This window comes from Diorhabda carinulata, chromosome 12 (assembly GCF_026250575.1).
Source record: "Diorhabda carinulata isolate Delta chromosome 12, icDioCari1.1, whole genome shotgun sequence".
NCBI lineage: Eukaryota > Metazoa > Arthropoda > Insecta > Coleoptera > Chrysomelidae > Diorhabda > Diorhabda carinulata.
This window is the reverse complement of record NC_079471.1, coordinates 9005221-9019440: the sequence shown is the minus strand read 5'-3', so window position 1 is coordinate 9019440 and position 14220 is coordinate 9005221. Positions and strand designations below refer to the sequence as shown.

Here is a 14220-nt window from a genome sequence, read left to right as displayed (position 1 = left end):
TTTGTCATACCTCACGGATAAAAGACTTACAGTTAGTTACCATGGTTTTAACTCCATAGAAACTCTTCTGGGGTGCCACAGGGCTCAGTACTTGTGCCATTATTATCTTTAATATTTATAAATAACATTGTCTAAGGATTACATTCAAATGTTCTCCTTTATAAAGATGATCCGAAGCTATATAATTCCATATCGAATATTGATGACTGCCACTTACTTCAATCTTGTATAGATTCAATTTGTGATTGGTGTGATGAAAATACACTAAATCTCAACATTTCAAAGTGTAATACTTTATCTTTCACTAGAAAACTCAATCACCTTTATTTTAATTATCGCATTTCTAATAATATACTTAAAGCGTCTGTAACATTCAAAGTTCATGGTGTTTCATTGGATAGTGAATTGAACTTTGTTGAACATATTAATATTATGGAACCTTTGGAAACCTCGGCTTCGAATTAAGAAACTCCAGGCAATTTACCGAAGTTAAAACCGTAGCTTTTTAATGTATTCGTTTTACTAAAACTATAATATGTCCAAACTACTAAACTCATATCAGAAAAATATATAATATTCACAAAAAGTATGTTAAATAAGGGATTTTCCAATAAGAAATTGACAATTTTTTTATCAAAATGAAATGAAAACCATTTGAGATATTTCAAAAACTTTATTATCGGGTTGAAGTACAATTAAAACATTTATGAATGGAGCTCGACTTCGCTCTTATGGCCACCGCAGGCACGATTGCAGCGGTTGAATCGTTGGACCCAATTTTCCATGACTCGATCACACATTTCGGCCTAAACGGCTGCTATTTCGCGTTCAATGTTGGCTTTGAGCTCTTCCAAAGTCGTCGGTTTATTAGCATAGACCAATGACTTGACGTAACCCCAAAGAAAAAAATCTAGAGGCGTTAAATCGCACAAACTAGGCGGCCAATCGACTGGTTCATTTCTTGAGATAACACGCTCATCAAACTTGTTCTTCAATAAATCGATTGTAACGTGTGCTGTGTGGCTTGTGGCGCCGTCCTGTTGAAACCACATGCTGTCCAAGGCCATATATACCAATTCGGGCCAAAAATAATCGATAATCGTGGCGCGATAACGATCACCATTCACAGTAACATTGTGAAAACTATCGTCGACGAAAAAATATGGCCCTATCACGCCGCCGGCATGCAAACCGCACCAAAGAGTTATCTTTTGTGGATGAAATGGTTTTTCATTAAGCACATGTGGATTTTCACCCGCCTAACACCGCATATTTTGTTTATTGACAAACCCATTGAGCCAAAATTGCGATGAAATTGTTCATCTTGACGCATCTTTTCCAGAGCCCAATCCGAGAACGTACGTCGCTTCGAATGGTCCATCGGCTTCAATTCTTGAGTGAACCTGATCTTATATGGGTGTAAAGTAAGTTCCTTACGCAAAATTCGCCATAAAGTGGTCTTGGCGATGCCCGACTCTTGAGAACGCCGTGGAATTGACTGATTTGGATCATTTGCTACGGACGTTTCAACGGCAGCGATATTTTCTACACTTCGACCAACCCGTAGTCTCACTGACACAGCAACATCACACAACGAATATGTAGACTCAAACTTTTTTCTCTAAACTTGTTCCTGCCTGTCTACTAGGTCGAGAATTACGACCGAAAATCGGAGTTAACGCTCTTAAAGTAGCGGCCACTGACTCCGAATTTCTGAAGTAAATTTTTAAGATTTGCAGACGTTGATCGTTCTTGTACTTCACCGTGATGAAAAGGTTATGCCTACTGAATAAACTGACAGTGACAGTTCGATGTTAAGTGAAAAGGTACATTCACAAACTAAATTCAAAATTGTCGAGTCCCTATTGGAAACCCCTTTATATGTGGACAATATTTATAAACTACAAGGAATACCTCAAAACACACTGTTACAACGCTTTAACTTAAACGATGTGATCTTCCTTGATATTCCTTCACAAAATTGTGACATAAAATTGACTGTCCAGAATTGCTAGGTCTGCTAATACATACTCCTCGAGTTGCCACCCGGTCCCACTTTTTATTCTACTTTCCAGTTGCTAGAACTAATGTTCTCAAATTTTCTCCTTCATATCGAACGGAATAATATCACTGTCAAATGTAGAATTATCTGCATATTTTTTGCGGCACTACTTCTAACATAAAAGAGAAAGTTTTTACCGTACTTTAACTTTCTAATTATTCGTATTGGACAGTGATATAATGGAATTCTAGAACTGCTTATTTTTTTCGTATTTTTGTGGGTATGTTATTCACCCTTCATCTAAATGTACCATTGGTTATTTGTAATTTACAGCATTAATTGTTCAATTGTTAACTCTTATGTATGCCTTTCTCACCTTTTAATTGGCCCTCGGGCTGAAGGGTGGTGTAAATAAATGACTGAATAAAATAAAAAATAAATAAAAATGAAAGAACTGGATAATTAGGGAACCCAATCGCAGAAGACGAATCCATCACGACATTGCGAGCTCTCACACATCGGTTGAAAGGAAAACGTTTTTGAACAGTCAAAACATCAAATTGACCATCCGCCTTACAGTCCTTGTTTGGCAACCAATTATTCCTTCTTATTCCCACAAATCAGAAATAAATTACGAAATCAACGTTACACCGGAAGAAGCTGTTCAAATCACAAGCTTTAGAGGTACCTCAATCTGAATAAAATAATTGGATTTAACGCATACAAAAGTGCATTAATCTTATTGTAGAAGTAGCAACCCTGGTATATCTTTTCACTCTGATATGCAGGACATTCTATACAGAGAATAAAATGTTCGGAATGTAAAAATAATGGAAATAATTGTTTTTTAGTTTTATCAGTAGACAGAGAAAACTTGATTTATAGATACTATTATACATTGAAAGTTTAGACATCTATTTTGTTTGTGATTTCTTCTTATTTTGTACAATTATAAGATAGACTAAGCCAGAATAAGAATAATGAAGCTTATTTTAATATTTCAATCAATATAATCAACATTACACAACATACAAGTTTTCCTAATCCTAAGCTATCGAAAGTGTCGCTTTTCATATGTGAAAATTCCTAACCATTGATGTGATAACTTTTTAAAACTAGCTTCTAATTTTAGAAAAAGTACAATACTTTACTTTATTTTAATCATCCCTAATTGACGACGCAGTATGTTTTTATAATAAATAGTATGTCAAAACATATTAAATTCTTGTGTGTATTATTGGAAAATAAGGAAAATATATGATATTGAAGTGAAAGACACAGTTAATGAATGAATGCCATAGTGTTGGTCTAATACTTTTGATAGTGGAAATTTGACGCATGAACATCTTTCCCTCTCAAGTCGTCCACCTTCATGGGATATTTAGGTTACAAATAAAGCAGTAGAAATCAACCTAGTACCAGCAATCACTGATTACTGGACTCGCTTGGACCAAACATCGCCATTTAAACTCATTAGTTAAATTCTTTAAAAGTTGCCAAATAGTGCCACACAAAATAACCGAATAAACATCGTTTTATTGAACTCATTGTTATTTACGATGAAAAATGGATATATCTCAATAACTCGAACATGAAAAATCAATGGTTAGACAAGAGATAATTACCAGAACCCGTCGCAAAGAGAGATCGATTCTAGCGCAAAGTCTTGTTGTTGTGTCTGGTAGAATTATGAAGATTTTTCATATCCAAGTTCAATTAACCGCTAATGGGTTTTCTCACAACTATTGTAATAGAAAAACACACGCTTCGGTTTCTAAACATAGACTCCACCTGAGCTAGTTGACTGTCCGGATCCATTAATTTCCATGTCAAGTCAATAACAAAACAATAACTAAACCACATTCTGCGAAAGTTACGCTGAATAAGATGGAAGTTCTTGGTGGTATTAACTCCTTCCCCATCCTGTCCAAACCTTGCACTTTGTGAAAAAAGCCACCAGTAAGCAACCATCCTGCAATACTAGGTCTTGGTTTTGTATAAATCTTGTACTGCTTGCTGTCTTGGTCTCAATCTTGTGAACCTGAAGCTGGCCTTTGTCTTGATCTTACTTTTTCTGAAAGGCTAAGACCAAGATCAGTTTCTCTCATCAATAAACGACTTTAAGAAAAACTTTATAAAAAGGTGGATAAGGATAAGTTGATTTGGAAAATACAGGGCTATAATATTTACCATATTTCAACGAGTTGCCACTGATTGACGTATTGTTAAAATGTATTTTGCTTAGTTCGCACAATATTAATCTATTTTTTATCGTGTTCTATTAAATAACTATCAACAAACTTCTACGACATTGTACGTATCGCTGTGTTTTTTGTTTTTATTACAACCTACAATATTATAACAGTAATCTAGAATTTAAAAGAATAACGTATTTCCTTTTGTATAATCTATATATATATATATATATATATATATATATATATATATATATATATATATATATATATATATATATATATATATATATATATATATATCATAGATAACCGAGACAATTTCAATTAGGTAAGCAGTGAGTGTGTATACTTAATATTTGTTTTGAAAGCAATCGAAAAGTCAATGTTTTTAAACAATCGTAATATTTAATAATATTTTTATCAATTAAAACATATATTTGAAGGACGTTTAAAATAAACAATACAGAGTCGCCCAACACAAAAATGAAACATTTTTTCGTACTAATATAAATTACTTTAAAACCCTCACATTTTCTTGTACAACTAACTATAAGTAAATCTCCAACTTTATTAAGCATAATAGTCTACTACATTATTTTTCAAATCTGTGGGATGTTACAAAAAATTTCATCTTATTTTTCTAAGCCCTGCACGAGGATTGAAAAAATAGTCGCGGAAATAAAGCATAGGAATTTCTGAACAGTAAGACAGGTCAACCTCCTCAACAAAATATTCGGAGAACCTCCGAATATTTTATGAACCAAAAGTACTCGTGGGTTTTTGAGATCGCTAAACTCGCACATCATGACAGAGTAGGGTTACTTGGCGACATCTTCGTTGTCTGCAATAATCCCGTGGAAATTCGTTATGAAATATATCCACACTTGGAGTTTACTTGTTCGCTGTGCACAAATATCACTTCGGAGATGACTTGCGAAGTACCTGGTGCCTGTGGTGGCTGGTTTATACGTCGATTCCCGGAGCTCCTCGGAAATTCGTTATGAAATTGGCCAAATATATACATCCTTTGAGGTTTCAAGAACGAATATCACGACTCGAAAGAGTGAACGAGTGTATGAGGTTCTCATTATTAAAGATTGCAGATATAACTCTGAGTAGCCGGTTCGGTTTCATTTTTTATTGTAATAAATTTTTTTTTTAAAAAAAAAATAGGGAATTCAATGGTTATTTGTTGCTGCATTATAATTCTGTTTCTTTATTTCCGTCGACTCCCATTTCATTGTCTCCATCAACAGTTTCTTTGGCAGAATATTCATGTTACTCGGTGGGACAGGCAATTGTGTAATTTTTATGCTGTTCTTTAAGTTCCCATCCCCATTTGCACTTGTAAATAAGTCCTTTTCAAGCTTATTATAACGATATCGGTATATATATCCCTTTCCAAGATATCACCCCTAAAAGGTAATATATAAAATTGTGTTTTTGAATTTTTTTTTATAACCTCAGTAAAGCTTAATTCTTTAATTAACGTGTAACTGGCAAAGGAATAACTACGAGTATTTTTTCAATATTCCTGTTACATCATACTGGGGTGGAATTAGCAACCCTTACTTTATTTCATATCAAATTTTATTTAAGATGAAGATTAATAAAATAAGATTATAACTCGAAATCCATGTTCTATTCTACAAATATTTTTATTCTTAATTTGTTTTTCCAAAGCTGCAGTACACGTTTAGAAAGAAAATAAAAAATCTATTTTAGTCACCACTTTGTAGGGGCGGCTGAGGAAGTTTTGTTATAGGAAAGACTCATCTTAATTTGATGCGAGCAAACACCTTCTGAATTTTCTCGCAGAAATTTAGTAGCACCCAATATATGAAATTTCTCACGTGATCGATACAATGTGGTAAGAATTAGTGTAACCGCTAGGTATGCAAAAAACATGAATACTTTGTAGTCCAGTCAAATTAGTCCTTAAAATAGAAGTAAGGTTACAAAAATTCCCATAGAGCTAAAAATTGGTATGAATGTTCAGAATACTATTATAAATAAATTGTGAAAAGTCCCCATCAATCCCCCTTGTGCAAAAAATTTTATTGATGGTGGAAGTTTGAAAAAATAGGTTTTTCGCGTTTTTCAGCTGAACGGTAAGTTTTACAGCAAAAATAGTTCAGACAAAAATTGTAGACCATCCGATTCTCTACAAAAAATGTATCCACACTTTTTTTCATAAGTATTGCCATTTCCGTGATATAGCGGCTGAAATAATTGAAAAAAAATATTTGATTCGTAATATGCACACGTTGCCACACCACCTATAAGGTAGTGCTTGGCGCTTTTTTTTCAACGTGGTTTCCCCAGTAGCGTGTAGCCAGTTCCTACCTTTGTACAACGGGGTCATTTAAAAAGTCGCGCTGTATCGTAGTATAAATTGGCCAAGAGAATTAGGCGTAAATAAACAACAATTCCTACCACATTGCAGCGCTTTCCTCGGAGGCACGGTATGGAGTGTCTACAAAAATTTAAATAAGGGGTTAATAAGTCTAGGTAAGCTGAGGAAGTTATAATGATTAATAAGGCTATGGTAAGTTTATGTTATTTATTGTATTATAACACATATAGTCCTAAATATTAAAATTAGTTAAAAATGGAGTTTTAACAAAATACAATAAAAACTAAACTAATGCTGTGAATCATGCGACTTTGCATTTGGTTGTTCTTTAAAAATATTAAGGGCAAGATTTATTTTTCTTTTATTTGGTCTTCCTAATTCATTGTTTGTAGGACGACAAACCTGAATCCGTTTCGCGCCTGAATGCAAACCTGGTCTAACTTTGCGTCGCGATGCGGAAGTTGGCTGGACTCCTATTTTTCGACAATTATTGTGGCTGGTTTTAATTTTCGCTAAAAAGCATTCTACTTGGGCTGGATTTTAATTTTAGCTAATATATTATTTCATTTTTTAATGGTGTTGGTCATACTAGGCGATCCATTGGAGGAAACAACTTCAGTTATCCTCAAACAACGTAGCGCAGTGTTGCATCGTGGTAGGAATTGTCCTTTTATTTAGGCCTAATTCTCTTGGCCAATTTATACCACGATGACCGCGTTGTACAATGGTAGGAACTGGCTATACGCGTCCCGCTAGGCCTATTCCACAATCTATTGTGATCCTATTGAATTCAAATTGATTATTGAAAATGTTGAAAGCTGTGTAAATTATGTAATATATAAATGAAAAAATAATTTGGAAAACTTATTCGTCGGATTCATAATAATCCAATGGAACTTCTAGTGTACTGTCTTCGTTTTCCTCTTCTTCGTTTTCTTCATCTTCTTTTTCATCATCTTCTAGCTGGATACAAATATGTTCTAAAAGTGATGTACCATATGTCTTATCACTGATATCGTAATTATCCTCATCTAGTATCGATTCAACATTGGAGCAAGACTGTCCTTGACAATTGGTACATGCTAAACAACAAAACAGTCCAACCTTTTCGCAGCTGCATTTAGCATTGCTGATATTGCAGTGCTTTTTTCTTCTCCGACTCTTCATTTAATTCATTGCCGCAAAATAAACAACACCGACTGAAGCAAAATGTAGTTTCACTTACTTGTGCTCTAGTACGAACAGGACTTATTTTTGATGAACCAGCCTCTTCGTCTTGGCGCCGTCTTTTCACGGCATCAATGCTACTTTTTCGAGTATAATTTTTTCGACACTGCACATGAATATTTACAGATGTCTGGTCTTTCAGGTACTGTGAAAACTCATCTCCTCTTTCAATACTTGTATCAATTAAGGCCGTGATCAACAGTAACAAATCCACTTTCAGTCAAAGGTTGACTACAAATAAAGCAGAATTGCGACATTTTTTTTTAAACAATAAAATGCACAAACTTTGTTACAAAATATACGCGATAGCCACGAGTTGTCACTACGAAGGAATGCTTACAACTAACAGTATTTCGTTGAGTATGAGACCTTTGAAACTGAGCATGTATGTATAAGACATAGGGACTCATAAGTTTACTCGTATAACGGTTCAAAAATGTATATAAAAGTACATTAACTTGCATATTACGAATAAAATATTTTTTCCAATTCTTATATCACGGAAATGGCAATACTTATGAAAAAAAGTGTGGATAAATTTTTTGTAGAGAATCGGATGATCTACAATTTTTGTTTGAACTATTTTTGCTGTAAAACTCACCATTTAACTGAAAAACTAATAACTAATAAAATTTTTTGCACAAAGGGGATTGTTGGGAAGTTTTTACAATTCATTTATAATAGTATTCTGAACATTCATACCAATTTTTAGCTCTATGGAAATTTTTGTAACCTTCAAAGTCTTATTTGACTGGAAAATTGATTGTACTTTCAACGAACTAAGAATCGCAATATCAGACGGACTAACCTTTTAAATCAAAAATTAGCTTAGCTCCAGATGTCTTTTTACCTGTTCAAATGTAAGGTTGATTTGAATTGAGTCATTGCGTGGGGTTCTTTATCCACAGCTGTTTCAATTTTTTCCTCTCCCGTGTTATTTGTACTATCTGATTTCTCGTTTTTTCCCTGCCATTTTTACTTATTCTGTCGAGCCCTTCCTCGGTCTTAATTGCTTGTTTTTGTAAGCTCATGCTTCATATATCTTTCGCTTTTCCCCATTTATAATGAAGTGGCCAAAGCATCTCAGTTTGTTTTGAATTGTTTTTAAGGTCAAATTTTCTTTTATGTTAATCCCCATTTCGTCATATCTTGTTATATTCCCTATTTATCTTAGAAATCTTATTACTGTACTATGTATTCTTCTTTTCTGTTTATGTGCTCATATTTTTTATCCAAATGTCAATATGGATATTGCTACTTTTTTATATATTTCTGTTTCTATTTCTTTTGGAATTTCCTTTTCATCTGCAAACTAAAAATTAATTGAAACCTTAATTGCGCTTAATAATCTTCCAGTCACTCCAGTCCTTTCGTTTATATCTTCTATCTATAGCATTATGGTAAATAATAATGAACTCAGTGTACATCCTTGCTTCACCTCTTTTGTTATTTGATACCTCTCGCCCAATTCTGTCAATTTTTATCTCTTTATATAAAGCTCTTTCTACGATTATTAATTTTTCTTCCATTCCTCTGTATTCTAGAATTTTTTATGTGTCATTTCTATTGACTGTCGAACTAATTTTCAAGATATATCTCCGTTATCTCTAATTGCTTTTTCAGTTATTTGTTTAATTATGAAGTTTGTATCTGTTATTCCTCTGTTTGCTCTAAATCCTTGTGAATCTTCTAAGGTTTTCTCTAGTTCGTCTCTTAGTCGTTTTCTTTTTCTCGAATATCTTCTCCGTACTACTTAGTAATGTGATTCCTTATCATTGTTGCAGTTTCTTGTGTCTCCTCTTTTATATATAAGTATAATTATTCCCACTTGCCAGTCTTCTGGCGCTTCTCCTGTCTTTTGTATATATTTATTTCCGTTTCTACTGCTCTTATTTTGTCTATTCTTGTTGCATCACCTAATTTCATTTCCTGTATTGCTCGTTGTACTTCTTTTTTAATTATTTCATTCCTTATTGCTTAGGTTTCTGCTACTCCTGCTTGTCCTTCAGTTTCTTTGTGTTCTACCTCGTTATATCCTTATCTTTTGAAGGATATCTAGAATATTGTCACCATATTTCCATGATACATCGTTTGTTATTACATCTTCTTTTGCATCATTTATACTTGTTATAGAATTCTAATTGTTATTACTTGTTTTTCAATCGTTTTTAATGGCTTCGAAGCATAGCTTATGAGTTTTCTTTGGACGTTTGTAATCTTCTCTTCAAAGTGTCACCATGACCTCTGTTTTTGCTCCTGTCCTTTATTTTGTATTTTCCGTAGTCTGATTGGGTTCTAGTTGTTTGGTATACCTTCCATTTTTGTTTTTTCTCTTTAATTGTATCTTTTATGATCTTCAACATTTGTTTTCTTGGTTGTCTGCTAAGATTTATAAATATTGTCAGTATTTTTTCCATTGTATCTTCTTTATTGATGTATTTTCGTTTCTCTTTAATCATTTCTTTGTATTTCTTTTTATTTGTAATTTTTCTTAGTTTATAACATATAAATTCTTTATTTTCTGCTTTTGTTTAGTAAACTTTCGTCTCTCTGTTATTTTTATTTCATTTCATTTTTCTTTCTACTCTTGTCTTTTCTTCTTATGTTATAAATGTCTTTGTGCTAAAATAGTGTCTTCGTAATTATAAGTTCATTCAATACGTTTTAAGTTTATTATTTTTTCTCAGTTTTTTTCATGTCTCCTCTTGTTTTTCTATACAACATTCGATACTTTTGTTCTTTTTTCCCTGCCTTCATTGTCTTTTCATTCTTTCATGTTCTGTCGTTCATAAAATTTTCCTTTTTTATATACTTCAGTATCCTTTATTTAATTTTATCATTCCTTTACCATTCTTCTTTATTTCTTCTACTCTCAGATACTGTTCCTATTATTTCTTCTATTAATTCGTCTTCTTTACTTGTTATAGATTTTTTATTCCATATTCCTATGATGCTCTTTTTATTTGTTTCAAATTTTCTTGTTCTTATTTTCACCTTCTACTTTATTCCTTGGCCTTTATTTCGTTCATTTTGCACAATTCTCTTTTTGCCTATCTCTTTAGTTTCTTTTTCTTTTTTCTGTTTCTCTTCCTTGTTAAAGTCTTATCCTTATCTGTATTCAGGTCCGTTAATCATAATTCTTCTAATGTTAAGCCTGTTGTAATTTGTCTGACTCCTAAACTAATTTATTTTGATTCATATTCTATTTCCAATTCTTTCCTCATATGCTTGAAATTTAAACGCCGTATTAGGTATTTCAAATCCAAACACAATAGTGTAGTTTGGCTAAAAATGCTTCCACTTATGGATTCAACACTGCTAACTAAGGACAGAAATTAATTCAATTTTCTTAAATAAAATAATTCGACCTATATTTTATAATATCTCGTACACATTTTGCATCTTTTCTAAGAATATTTATTTTTGGAAAAACAGAATTATGGTGATAATGAAAATCCTCATAGACAGCCGTTAGACAGAAAAATTCATTTTGTTGTGACATAAATTGTTATTTATATTAATAGTATCAAAAGGTTTCAATGGAAAAGACATACACCCAAAATTAATAATTTCTAATTAAATCATGGTAATGTACATTATTAGATGTAGAATTTTTTTATGAAATGTTTTCTATGATTAATGAAATTTCTTCTACCTATTATTCATCAATAATGATATATTTCAAATTCAATCTATGACGTTAATAAATCATAGACAAATAAAAACATACCAAACGAATGTGAAATAATTGCAAACACAATATAAACACATCATTTTATATAGATATTTTTTACGTTACACTAAATTAATCTGACTTTTTCTTAAATAATAGTCTGCAAGATTTATACAATGTCGATTAAAGTCGCTAACTGCTACAATCATTTACTTTCAACTGTCAGTTTGTCGGTTGGTTTCTTTATTTTTATTCATCAGTTCAACCGTCAACGTAATTCCAATCGAACAGTTCTTGAATCGCGGTCGTTAGCTACTTGTGGCGCCTAAATTTTTAGCGCCAAAGACAATTACCGGCTAAAAACTACGTTATACGTTTAATATCATTTCGAAAATTAAAATATGTTGGTCAGAGAACTAGATATTTTAGTTTCTATCCTTTATCTGTCAGAAAAAAGGGGTGCCAATGTCCAATAGGGCGCATTTTCAACGCGAGGGGTGAGAGGTCATATCAAGATTCTCCCTCCCTAGTTCAGTCCCGAGTAGATTTTATTTGAACATCTGCCGTTGCGCGCCGTGTGGTAGAGACTGGTGAGCGAGTCAGTTTCAGTTATGTAGAGTCACCTCATTAGTTCACGTCGCATCGAACAAAGTGTTTCGTATCTACACTGTCTGTGCGCGTCTCAACTAAGAACAAAGTGTTGTTGAAAAAGTAATGTTTTGTGCGTACCTATTTTACTGTCTATTTCAGTGAATAATTTTTTCATGTTTTGTTTTGTTGGGCCTTTTTAAATTAAATGTAAGTACTGGACGCGATTGAAATATTCCTAATTTAGATTGTGCTTTGTTTATCTCAACAGTACGTGATCCTATGGTGTTCCAGCTTTGACAAAGGATTATATTGAATGAGTAGTGCTGGATAACGAAAAAAGTAAATACTTTTATATATATTTGTTATTTTTCGTTATTTTATTATCTTTTTCTTTGTTTCACGTTCATACTGGTTCTTTGACCTTGGAAGAGTTTAATAACATGTGCACATTGTTTAGTTATAGTTACCTTTAGATATAGCTATTGTTCGTTTTATAACCTCAAATTATACCGGTCGCCTTTTTCGCACACAACGTGGAACTCTTGACGTTTTTGTTTCTTGTTCTTTTATAGTATTAACGCCCTAATTATTCATATAAGTACGTTATAAAAGTCTTGTAAAAGCCAATTATAATCATACAGGCACGCCTATTAATAAATCTTTTTCTGGAATTAAAACCATGTGTTCATCATAGGTTTTGCCGGTGAATATTATTAGAATATTTTGGTATTTCAGGTATACTTAAAATCAAGTTTTCTATAGACTAGGTATGAGTATGATGAGGAAGATTAAGTTTAGTATATTTTAAAAGTTAACTACTTTTCCCCCACTTTTTTATTGCTGATATTAATATGCACATCATCATCTTGAAAAATGTAAGGATTTAAATAGAATGCTCTTTCTTCCGTCACGTAATTTTAATAAATATTTTTCATAGTATCCTATAGATAATAGCTTTAAGTAGAAAAATGCATTATATAGATATATACAAAAATAATCTCCTGGGTTAGTAATGTTCTTGATTTTACATCTCTTCTGATTTAAAATTAATTTATTTTATAATTTCGTTTCGACTTCTTTTAGTCTTTATCAAAAGAAGTAGAAACTTCAAATTTTCATCTTTCTTCATAAAATTATAAAAAAAAACTAATTTTAAATTAGAAGAGACCTAAAATCAAGAACATTTAGAAGCATAAACATATCAAAAGTTCTAAGAAATTAAAGAAATTTTTTAATATACGTGAACCAATAATTTTTGAAATAATTTAATCACATTGTGGAAACAGTAATAAGGCGTCAGAAGTCGAAAATTGTTTATAAAGAAGTTTTCTTTATGTTGACCTTCACAAATACTAAATGCACTGTCTTTGTTACATGATTATTTTATTACACTTGTAAAAAACCCAAATTTTTTTATTCCTTTCAGTTAAATGGAAATCAAATTATAATAAATCTATTAGGTAAATATGATTATTTTGGCCTATATCCTGAGGGTCTTTTGATACCATCAAGTTTCCAAAGAAATTAACTATTCGGTTGAGGGATTGATTTGACTTCATATTTTTTTGCATGATATGTAATTGGCTATGATATTTTGGTTCCACCATGGAAATATATTTATGAATTTTTTTCTACTGTCACGACCTAAATATTAGTTGATGATCTTTTTTGTTCTTCAAAAAACTTCAAGTCACTACCATACAAAGCTTGCTTACTGAAACAAGCTATTCATTGATTGTGTGGCCTTACAAAACCACCTTTATTATAAGCTCTTCTTATTCCACATGTCTTATAAAAATTCTCATCATATGTATTTTTGTACTTGGTAGTTATAAAAAAATTTATTGTATTTCTTTGAAGCTGAACATCTTTTATACAGCTAATTTTAATCAAACTTTTCATCAACTTAACAGTATACAAAAAATAAGTTTGTTCTTTTCCATAATGTAGCATATACTTCCGAAGGTCTATGACTAAAAACCTCACTATTCTTACATTAAAAGTGTCTACTAATTATCCCTGAATGATGAGGCTCTTCTCCTGCAACTCCCACTACTACAATACTGGCTGCCATTTAAGTTGAACATGTTTGTCATTGATGTCCACTTATAGTCCAGTAGATAGATTAGGTAACTACTTATTAGACATCTAGTCAGTGTAACACCAACATAAT

At 32.2% G+C, this 14220-nt stretch overlaps 1 protein-coding gene across 8 annotated transcripts in view; it reads left to right on the top strand.

Annotated features, from left to right (window-relative positions):
• LOC130900126 (brain tumor protein) overlaps window positions 1–14220 on the top strand; it is a 433383-nt gene that overhangs the window by 318934 nt on the left and 100229 nt on the right. For 3 of the 8 annotated variants that reach the window (XM_057810508.1, XM_057810511.1, XM_057810512.1), the window contains exons 1-2: window positions 12035–12254; window positions 12316–12386. The exons of 2 other annotated variants lie outside the window; for them this stretch is intronic. The gene's annotated coding sequence lies outside the window, so the exon portion shown is untranslated. Of the gene's footprint in view, window positions 1–12006; window positions 12387–14220 lie in introns of those variants that run through there. 3 more of the 8 variants (XM_057810516.1, XM_057810510.1, XM_057810513.1) reach the window with 3 other exon arrangements.